Raw genomic sequence first — 12,141 nt, forward strand, 5'->3', positions numbered from 1 at the left:
TGTAGACCAGTTGACAGTAAAATATTACTTCCCAATTGTATTCTTTATAATGAGACTTAAACATGTGATCGTCATGATTAACAATTGTGATCGCATTATTGTCGGAGGACACATATTCCAACAAGCAGCTTTAGCATATTTCCACTCTGTTAAATTACTAAAAGAAGTAAACCATACTTTTATAGCTTTGATTCCCAAAGTGGATCATCCCCAAATAGTAAACCATTTTCGTCCTATTAGTCTGTGTTCAACAATTTATAAAATCATTGCAAAACTCATGGCTAATCACCTCCGTAGTATCTTGCATAAAATTATAGACCCTTTTCAAGGTGCTTTTACACCTAACCACGTCATTCAAGATAATATTCTTTTTGAACACGATATTTTCAACTCGTTTAAACGTAAAAAAGGCAAAGGAGGTTGGATTGCGATTAAACTTGACATGGAAAAAGCATACGCCCGACTAGAATGAAACTTTATTAAGGAAACTTTTAAACAAATGGGTTTTGATGCTAAATGGATTTCTTGGATTAAGGAGTGTATATAAACTATTTCTTTCTCGACGCTAGTGAATCGAACTCCGGGAGATGTTTTAAGACCCACTCAAGGTATTCGACAGGGAGACTCACTTTCGTCGTATATCTTTATTATGTGCGCCGAGAGTTTAGCAAGATCTCTACAAAAAAAATAGTGATCTTAGTTCTAATGATATTGGTATTTTGAATTGGACCGGATGTGGAGAAAATCTTGTTTCTTACTTTTGCGGATGATACTATTATTTTTGCTAAAGCCTCTCACCAAAGTTATAGAGCTATTAAATCTATATTAGATAAATTTTGCACGATTTCAGGAGAGTTTGTTAATTTTGACAAATCTACTTTCCAATGCATTAGAAATATTGATCGTTCTCTTCGTGAATCCTTTAGGGGCATTCTTCGTATGAACGAAGAAGCTCATTTGGGTAAGTATTTAGGATATCCTATAATCAACAGTAGAGTGACTAAAAGCACGTTCGCTAGTATTGTTCAATCTTCTTGCTCTCAATTATCGAAATGGAAAGCAAATTCATTATCGCAAGCAGGTAAACTAGTTCTAGGCAATGCAAACATAGCCGCGAAAGGAACCTTTCAAATGGAAAGCCTCATCCTTCCTTCATCAATCCATAATAGTTTAGATAAAATTAACAGTGACTTTCTCTGGAATAAAAATCCTTCCCAGCACTCCCCTAGTTTGATTGGTTGGCATAAAGTTTGGTTACCGAAATTAGTTGGTGGATGAGGGATAAATCTTCTGAAGCAGCTAATAAAGCTCTTCAAATGATACTTCTATGGAAAATTGTTATGGAGAAGGAAAAAAAAAATGGGTCAAAGTGATAACTAAAAAATAATTGAGAAATTGTTCACTCATTGTGTAATACTCCGTATTTATAAGTCTTGGGGTACTCTATCGAGTAGGCCTTACTCTGTCGAGTAAGGGTAAGTTGCGAAATAAAATAGTTTCTGACCTGTTGGGTACTCGATCGAGTAGCTGGGGCACTCGATCGAGTAACGGGGTACTCGATCGAGTACCTTGGGTACTCGATCGAGTGTCCGGTTTTACGGGGAGTTTTCTCGGGTTTTGTTAATTATGCGATTAAGGTATTTAAGTTTCATCGTCATTATTCTAAACCACTTTTACAAAACCTAAATTCCTGTTTAAGAGAGAAAGCAAACAAGTTCATCTTCTTAATCGCATTCTTAGCAATTCCCGGAGTTCAGACGGTCAGTTCTTGTCGTTGTTCGTACCGTTGAGTTCCTTGCGTCGAGGGTAAGATCTATGTACCCTTTTTATTGTATTTCCTTCGATTTGGTTAAACCCTAATTTAGAGATTGGGGGTTTTATGTGTAGTATGTGATTTGGTAGCCTCTATGTGTTGTATGATAGGAGGAGGGTTCATAGAAGAGGCTTTTTGACTCAAAGATAGAGAGATCGTCGATTGTGTGCATACCAGGTAGGATTTCCTACTCAGTATTAGTCCCATAATGGGATATTGGTTGATGTATTGTATTTGGTTGTTTGATATAATAATTGTATTGTAATTGTGGTTGTGATCGTTGTTGATGGTTCGCGAGGCGTGGCCTCGGCTGAGTGGGGTCACTTGCGGGAGTGGCTTTACGCCCTAGTTTCGCCTTCTGTGGAACCCGCCACAGAAGGGATGTGCACATTAATGGACAGGGTTATCGCTCACTATGTGGAGCGGGGATTTGGTGGGTACGGCCGCGGTCCCTTCGCGCGAGTGGGTCCAGTGGACGGTCGGATTGAGATGATGGGAATTGGTTGGTTGTGTGTGTGTGTGACGTTAAAATACGTTTATCTTATCATTGTCGTTTATATTGATTGTGTGATTAGTACTGACCCCGGTGTTGTTTTGTAAACCTGCGGTGATCCATTCGGGGATGGTGAGCAGATATTGAGCAGGTATTGAGATGAGTACTGGGATAGCTGGGATGCCACGACATGATGATAGGAGTCTTCCGTTGTAGCCTTTAGTTTATTTACATTTCGTTAGAACAACATTTGAGATCATGTATCGTACTTTTGGTTTGGTTTTGAGGATTGTTACTATTCGCTAAATTATTTATAATAAACGTTGTTTCTTCATTGTTGTTTGATTATCATTGCCTCGGGTAACCGAGATGGTAATGTCGTCATACCTGAGTGGTCCTGGTAAGGCACTTGGAGTATGGGGGTGTTACAAATGGTATCAGAGCGACAATCCTGAAACCTGTAACCAATGAACCTAATGAACATAGGGAGTCAATTAAAATGAACCCGGGGTAAAAGTTGTAGGAGCTAGTGCAAAGGCTTGGGAGACGTCCTAAAGTCGCAGGGGTCGCCCTACAACTTTGAACCGGTCACATGGGGGAAGTGTTTGTCGAGTCGTATGTGTGTTTGGTTAACTTGTGTAAGAATGTGATGAAATGTGTTAATTGTTGGGTGTTGAAGTAGAAAGTTGAGCATGTGAAAGAAAATGGTGATATGTGGGAACTTGTTGACGAGATGATAACATGTTGGATGATTTACAATGTGGCATTTAATAACATGATGAAATGATCTCGTAGATAGTAGAAAAGATGCGTAGCATGTATATTATGATATAATGTGATTTATAAGTTTAGCATGTTAGCATATGACGTAACATGCGGGTAGCTTTTATGTATTAGCATGACTCGATCGAGTGGGACTGACTCGATCGGTGGGTTTTGACGATTTTGAGTCCAGAATCGTGTTTTTGGGCACTCGATCGAGTAACTAGGGGTACTCGATCGAGTAGGGGGTCACTCGATCGAGTAGCCTAGCTACTCGATCGAGTAGGTAAGAGATCAGAAGGTCTGTTAGGGGTCTGATGCTTGGGTACTCGATCGAGTATGTTGGGCACTCGATCGAGTAGCCCGTTACTCGATCGAGTGGGTTTGGGAACTCGATCGAGTAGGTTCTGGGTGGCGTGTTTTCGTGTTTTGAAGTTTAGTACGTGGGTTTCATATCTACCCTTTCTTATATATGTATAGTTTCAAGATGCCGCCCAAGAGGACTGCTTTGTATGCGAGAGCTGAGCTTATGATCGTGGATGACATCGTTAAGATGTTAGAGCACCAGGATGCTCTTATTGAGACCCTAAAGAAAGTGAATGAGGATAAGAATAAGGATAAGGAGAAGGAGGTTGATCATTCAAAAATCAGCCTCTACATTGCGAGGTTTAACCCGAAAGAGTACAAGGGAGTTGGGGAACCTAACCTTCTTGATAGTTGGTGAGAGAGATGGAGAACATATTAGATTTGGTTCACCGTCCCGATGAGATGAGGGTGGAACAGTGCGTTCTATCCGAGGGAGGCAGGTGGCAAGTGGTAGGATTCAAGAAGGTGAGTGCTAAGGAGATATATACAAACCAAGGCTTACATGCTATACCTTGGGAGGAGTTTCGTAGGGCTGTGAGGAAGGAGTTTGTACCGGAACATGTGAGGAGTAAGATGAGAGAAGAGTTTGATGGTTTTAAGATGACCGCTGAGATGTCTGTGGCTGAGTACTACAGGCTGTTCAATGAGAAGTCTAGGTATGCTGAGGATATGGGTTTGAGTGAGGAGAATCTGGCATTGAGGTTTGAGAGGGGGTCGACCCCTAAGATTATCGATAAGTTACCCGTGGGAATCCTTACAGATGTTAAGGAAGCTTATGAGAGGGCTGGGAGAGCTGAGAGGTTGGTGGAGATGGCTCAGGAGAGGTTAGGTGGTGAGAAGAGGAAGTCTGAGAGCAAGGGTGGTGGCCAATCGAATCACAAGAAAGGGGACCACAATCAGTCTAAGGGATTTTCTTCTGGGTCTGGGTTCAGTGCTGGGGCTTCCTTTGGGCGTGGTCGTGGATGTGTGAGTAATAGTTGGGGAGTGACGTGCTATAGCTGTGGTGGTGTAGGCCACAAGAGACATGAGTGCACAAGTGCACCAGGATCTTTCCAGAGACCTGCGCAGAGCCATGCGAGCAAATGCACCTACCGGATCATGGCCAAACCGGGAAGTCGAGTTACCAGTGGAGGCAACCGCAACGACGGTAATTCTTATCAGAAACCACCAGCGAGCAACAACAACAATCAAGGGTCGGGTGCTAAGCCGACCACCTCGGCCAAGATCTTGTCCGGGAGGTGGGCGGGAAGACCGATGTGGCAAGTTATTCATGATGGAGAAGAAAGCAGGTGAGGAAGATGCGCACGTTATCACCGGTACATTCCTTGTTAATGGTATTCCTACCTTTGTTTTGTTTGATTCGGGAGCTTCTCGATCGTTTGTGTCTTCGAGTCATGTCAAACATTTGGGTTTGAGAGTATATGAGTCTGTTAGTGAGCAAGTTTTCATACCTTCGGGTGAGTCTGTATCGTGTGGGAGATTGTTCAGAGATGTATCTTTGATAGTTGGGCAAGTTGATTTCCCTGTAGACTTGCTAGAGTTTCCTTTTAACGGTTTTGAGATGATAGTCGGGATGGATTGGTTAGGAAAGTATAAAGCTAAGATAGACTGTCATCAAAAGAAAGTGTCTTTAAGAGGTCCTAAGGGTGTTAGTGTGTCTTATCGTGGGTTTCTAGTCAAACCCAAAGTTAAGTTGATTGCAACTGTCACCTTGAAGTCTTATCCGAGGAAGGGATGTCCTTTGATCTTGTGCCATGTGAGAGATGACCGGATAGAGAGAGTTGATGAGATACCAGTAGTGGGAGAGTTTGCAGATGTTTTTCCAGAGGAGATTCCGGGGTTGCCACCGAAGAGGGAGATAGATTTCACTGTTGAGTTGAAGCCAGGGACGGGGCCGATCTCTAAGGCACCGTACCGTATGGGTCCTAAGGAGATGGAGGAGCTTAGGAAGCGTTGGATGATCGATAGAGAAGGGATACATTAGACCAAGTGTATCGCACGTGGGGAGCACCGTTCTTTTCGTGAAGAAGAAAGATGGGAGTTTGAGGTTATGCATAGATTACGGGAGTCGAACCGTGTGACGATAAAGAACAAGTATCCTTTGCCAAGGATAGATGACCTGTTTGATCAGTTGAGCGGTGCAACAGTCTTTTCTAAGATTGATTTGAGGTCGGGGTACCATCAGGTGAAGATTAGAGAGGTGGACATACCAAAGACAGCTTTCACGTCGAGGTATGGCCATTATGAGTATGTGGTGATGCCGTTTGGGTTGTCTAATGTGCCGGCAGTGTTTATGGATTTGATGAACAGCTTCAGACAGTTCTTGGACCAGTTTGTAGTGGTGTTTATCGATGACATCTTAGTCTACTCTAAGACTAAGGAGGAGCATGAGGAGCATCTGAGGATCGTGTTGCAGACTTTGAGGGATCATGAGTTGTATGCTAAGCTGTCCAAGTGTGAGTTCTGGTTAGAGAAAGTTGCTTTTCTGGGGCATGTGATCTCTAAAGATGGGGTAGCTGTGGATCCGGCGAAGATTGAGGCAGTGACAAAGTGGGAAGCACCGAAGAATGTTGCTGAGGTTAGGAGTTTCTTGGGTTTAGCTGGATACTACAGACGGTTCGTGAAGGATTTCTCCAAGATAGCTAGACCGATGACAGCGTTGATGAGGAAAGAGAACAGGTTTCGTTGGGATGAGAGTTGTGAGACGGCGTTCCAAACATTAAAGGAGCGTTTGACCACAGCTCCTGTCTTAGCATTGCCTGAAGGGAGCGAGAACTTTGAGGTTTATACAGATGCCTCGAAGAATGGGCTGGGATGTGTGTTGATGCATAATGGTAAAGTGATTGCCTATGCTTCTAGGCAATTGAAGCCTTATGAGGAGAACTACCCTACTCATGATCTGGAGTTGGGTGCAGTGGTGTTTGCTCTCAAGATTTGGAGACATTACCTTTATGGAGCAATCTTTAAGGTATTTTCTGATCACAAGAGTCTCAAGTACATCTTCACGCAGAAGGAGTTGAACATGAGACAGAGGAGGTGGATGGAGTTGATTGGCGATTATGACATGGAGATCATCTACCATGAAGGGAAGGCCAATGTTGTTGCTTTGATGCTTTGAGTAGGAAGAGTGTACATTCTCGTGTATGCGGCTCTATCCTTGATGAGGCCGAGGGATGAGGTAGCGAGTTTTGGGATACATATGATGCCGAAAGGAGATGCCATGGGTGATATGACAGTACATCTTGAGTTTTATGATGATATTCGAGGTAAGCGGGCTTTGGATCCTAAGATAGTGGAGTGGAGAGTCAGGGGTAGAGAAAGGGACAAGATCCCGTTTTCTATTCATACGTGACGGTAGTTTGAGGTTTGATGGTAGGTGGTGTGTTCCTAATGATGAGGAGCTGAAAAGGACTATCATGACAGAGGCACATTGCACACCATATTCAGTTCATCCGGGAGGGGACAAGCTATACAAGGATTTGAAGAAAACGTTTTGGTGGCCTGGGATGAAGAAAGAGACAGCTGAGTTTGTGTCCCGTTGTTTGACATGCCAGAGAGTTAAAGGGGAACAGAGACGACCACAAGGTAAGATTCAGTCTTTAGAGGTACCTGAGTGGAAGTGGGAATCCATTTCCATGGATTTCATTGTGGGTTTGCCGAAGAGTCAACAAGGTAACAACATGATTTGGGTGATAGTGGATCGTCTGACCAAGTCAGCTCACTTTGTTCCAATGAAAGATACATGGACTAAGGCACAATTGGATATGGCCTATCGAAAGAACGTGCTTAAGTTACATGGAGTCCCTAAGGACATAGTGTCTAACAGAGATGCGAGGTTTATATCGAGGTTTTGGAAGGAGTTGCAGGAATCGTTGGGAACAACTTTGAAGATGAGTACAAGATTTTATCCTGCGACGACGGGGCAGATCGAGAGAACACTCAAGACTCTTGAGGATATGTTGCGAGCTTGTGTGATGGATTTTGGTGGTAGCCGGGAGCGAGAGGTTGGACTTGATAGAATTTTCTTACAATAACGCTTATCACACCAGTATAGGTATGGCACCGTTTGAGGCTTTGTATGGGAGGAGATGTAGGAGTCCAATCTGTTGGGACGATAGTCTTTGAGGCAAAGTGGTTTTAGGACCAGAGATGGTGCATGAGATGGTGGAACAGATTAAGATGATCGGGGAACGGATGAGAGCAAACGGGATCGACAAAAGAGTTATGCAGATCTACATCGTCGGGACATAGAGTTTCAAGTTGGGGACAAGGTTCTTTCGAAAGTGTCTCCTATGCGCGGGGTTATGAGATTTGGGAAGAAAGGCAAGCTAAGTCAGAAGTTTATAAGGCCTTATGAGATCTTAGAGCGAGTTGGGGAAGTTGCTTATCGTCTGGCTTTACCACTGTTAGAGAGAGTGCATAATGTGTTTCATGTATCGCACTGCGAAGTATGTGAGTGACCCGTCACATGTGTTAGAGGCAGAGAGCTTAGAGCTAGATGAGTCCTTATCATATCTTGAGGTGCCTAAGCAGATCCTAGACCGAAAGGTTAGAAAGACTAGGGGTGGTGAGACAGTTTTGCTTAAGATCCTTTGGTCTAACCACGAGACCGAGGAAGCTACATGGAAGCCGGAGGAAGCTATGAAAGAGCGTTACCCTTTCCTTTTTGATCGGGTATGTATGGTTACGGGGACGTAACCTTGTTTCTTTTAGGGGGTAGGAGATGATCGCGAGCGCTTTTAAGAGTTTTATACCCCTTTTATATGTTGTGTCGGTATGTTGGTCGGGATGAGTTGGGTTAGTATCATGTTTTATGTTGAATTTTGTTTGGCTTTTGAGTCGGGAATGTTGTGGGAGTACCTTTGTTTAGTAGTGGTTTGAACTTCGGGACGAAGTTCCTTTTAAGGAGGGAAGACCGTAATACTCCGTATTTATAAGTCTTGGGGTACTCTATCGAGTAGGCCTTACTCGTCGAGTAAGGGTAAGTTGCAAAATAAAATAGTTTCGACTGTTGGGTACTCGATCGAGTAGGCAGGGGCACTCGATCGAGTAAGGGGTACTCGATCGAGTACCTTGGGTACTCGATCGAGTGTCCGAGTTTACGGGGAGTTTTCTCGGGTTTTGTTAATTATGCGATTAAGGTATTTAAGTTTCATCGTCATTATTCTAAACCACTTTTACAAAACCTAAATTCCTGTTTAAGAGAGAAAGCAAACAAGTTCATCTTATTAATCACATTCTTAGCAATTCCCGGAGTTCAGACGGTCAGTTCTTGTCGTTGTTCGTACAGTTGAGTTCCTTGCGTCGAGGGTAAGATCTATGTACCCTTTTTATTGTATTTCCTTCGATTTGGTTAAACCCTAATTTAGAGATTGGGGGTTTTATGTGTAGTATGTGATTTGGTAGCCTCTATGTGTTGTATGATAGGAGGAGGGTTCATAGAAGAGGCTTTTTGACTCAGCAGTAGAGACCGTCTGATTGTGTGCATACCAGGTAGGATTTCCTACTCAGTATTAGTCCCATAATGGGATATTGGTTGATGTATTGTATTTGGTTGTTTGATATAATAATTGTACTGTAATTGTGGTTGTGATCGTTGTTGATGGTTCGCGAGGCGTGGCCTCGGCTGAGTGGGGTCACTTGCGGGAGTGGCTTCACGCCCTAGTTTCGCCTTCTGTGGAACCCGCCACAGAAGGGATGTGCACATTAATGGACAGGGTTTATCGCTCACTATGTGGAGCGGGGATTTGGTGGGTACGGCTGCGGTCCCCCATCGGCGTGGTGGTCCAAAGGGGACGGTCGATATTGAGATGATGGGAATTGGTTGGTTGTGTGTGTGTGTGTGACGCTTAAGTCTGTCTGTTTATCTTATTATTGTTATTTATATTGATTGTGTGATTAGTACCGACCCGGTGTTGTTTTGTAAACTGCGGTGATCCATTCGGGATGGTGAGCGGATATTGAGCGGTATTGAGATGAGTACTTGGATAGTCGGGATGCCACGACATGATGATAGGAGTCTTCCGCTGTAGCCTTTAGTTTATTTACATTTCATTAGAACAGTCGATTTGAGATCATGTATCGTACTTTTGGTTTGGTTTTGAGGATTGTAACTATTCGCTAAATTATTTATAATAAACGTTGTTTCTTCATTGTTGTTTGATTATCATTGCCTCGGGTAACCGAGATGGTAATGTCGTCATACCTGAGTGGTCCTGGTAAGGCACTTGGAGTATGGGGGTGTTACACTTTGAGCATACGCCTAATTCAGTTTCTTCGTGGCAATGGCATGAACTTATGAGTCTTCGGACTCTATTCAGAAAAGGATTGAGATGGCACCTAGGTAATGGCAATAACATTAAATTTTGGAGTGATAATTAGGTTTTTCACACCCACTTACCAGCATTATTGGTAATGATAGTACTCTTGATCTAAATCTTTTGGTTAAAGATTTCATAACCTCTGATAAAAACCAATTTAGTGAATAACGATATTGTTAATCAAATTACTAACATTCCAATACCATATAATGATATTTCTGATAACCTCATTTGGGAGTTGTCCGTGGATGGAAATTTCTTTACCAAAACAGCAACATGGTTAGCGCAAGGTTTGTTCGATCAAAATCTTGACAAATGTGAGTTTCACTGGATTTGGAAACTGGCCATTCCTCCAAAATCTATTTTTTTTCTGTGGAAAGCCTGTGTTGACGGCCTCCCAACGAAAGTCAGACTTCTTAAAAGTCATATTAATGTTCCACCTAATTGTGTTTTGTGCAACCACCCTCTTGAAAACAAGGACCATTTCTTTTACAAATGTCCCTTGATTGGTTTTGTTATCCAAGACATGAATATGAGTAGTTTTAACAATTTCTTGTCATCTTATAATAATACTGAAAGTAAAAGTTTTGTAATGAAACTCAATTATCTCAAAGACTTAATAACGTTAAGATTATTTTTATTTGGTGGAATGGATGGTTTTATAGAAATGACATTATATTTAATAACGTTTATTTCAATATCAGCAAACTTATTCTCCTATGCGACAATAGCATCAGGACCTGGAATGAGACTAGACATAAAGACCTTATCAATCCCGGGAAATATGAGGCAACTAGAAACACTATTAGTAAGGAAGAAATATGGTGGGAGAAACCTAGAAACGGTTTTCTAAAGATAAATTTTAACGGGTCGAGAATAAATGGAAATAAAGCTGCTTTAGGATATTCTATAAGAGATCAGAATGGTAAAGTCGTTTTGTTAGGAGCAAAAAAGTGCGGATCGAATAGTATTCTTGTGGCGGAAGCTCTCGCCTTAAAAGAAGGCATTTTAGCAGCTAAATATTTAGGAATCTCAAAGCTAATTGTCGAAGGTGATAATTTATGTGTTATTAACTCAATCCGTAGTACTTGGCAAATTCTTTGGGAAATTTCTAGTATTATCAATGATGTAATATTAAATCTTAATTTCTTCGAGGAAGCGATAATTAAACATTTCTATCGGGAAACCAACAAAGTTGCTGATTTTATGGCTTCTATTGGACATGAATGTCCAACTCTTTCGAGGTGGTTTGATAGCCGGTGGCTTCAACTTACCTCACTCATTCGAAAAGGATGAGATAGGTTGATCTTACTCAACAGGATCAATCTAGTTTTCTTACCTTATCAAAAAAAATGCTTACGGGAAGAAATGAGTGATTATGAGCTGTTTAAGCACAAATATAAACCTTACCCTAATCACGAAATAAAACAACACAACCGTTGAACCAGGTCACTCGATCGAGTGACCAAGTTCGCTAGATCGAGTGACTACTGCTCGGGACCGTGTAACGCCCATTCTAGAACATCCTGACACAACTCCCAAAATTATAAGGTACTTCTCTCCAATTCTTAGACAGTGAGATTTCTCGTGATCAGAAAGGGTTGAATTATAAGATACTTCTCTCCAATTCCTCAAATCCAAAATTATTTTTCTTCTAAATATTTTAGGGTTCTTGAAAATTCAACCTCATATTTCAAAATTGGAAAAAAAAAAGTTGGTGTTCTTCAAAAAATAATTTGTGCATCTGTTGTTTCGTTTATTGAATTATATTAGTACTTGTATTTTTACCGAGTCGGGACCCCATTTTACAACGTATTTGCTAAATCCCACACAAGACTTTACTCAATCCCCCATATTTTGCCTCTAACATTCCAACTTTACCCTCCCTCTTAAAAACTATTAAAAAAAGTTTTCTCCCTTCCCTCCCTCTAAAAACTAATCCAATTCAATAATAGTTTGTCGATCATGGATCTGAATTTGACATATTAAAAGTAATTTTGCCGCTTTACCAACAATTTTATTAATACAAGTTTTTTCTTCGGTTGGATGAATGTTTATTTAAAGAAAAAGGAAATTTACAATTAGGGTTTTTATATTTTGTTGTTGTTGAAGGGGTTTGATGTGCATTGGCGGTCGAAGGTGTAATACTCCGTATTTATAGTCTTGGGGGTACTCTATCGAGTAGGCCTTACTCTGTCGAGTAAGGGTAAGTTGCGAGACAAAATAGTTTCTGACCTGTTGGGTACTCGATCGAGTAGCTGGGGCACTCGATCGAGTAGGGGGGTACTCGATCGAGTACCTTGGGTACTCGATCGAGTGTCCGGTTTTACGGGGGAGTTTTCTCGGGTTTTGTTAATTACGCGATTAAGGTATTTAAACATATTCGT

The sequence above is a fragment of the Silene latifolia genome, chromosome 7, assembly GCF_048544455.1.
Source record: "Silene latifolia isolate original U9 population chromosome 7, ASM4854445v1, whole genome shotgun sequence".
NCBI classification, from domain to species: domain Eukaryota; kingdom Viridiplantae; phylum Streptophyta; class Magnoliopsida; order Caryophyllales; family Caryophyllaceae; genus Silene; species Silene latifolia.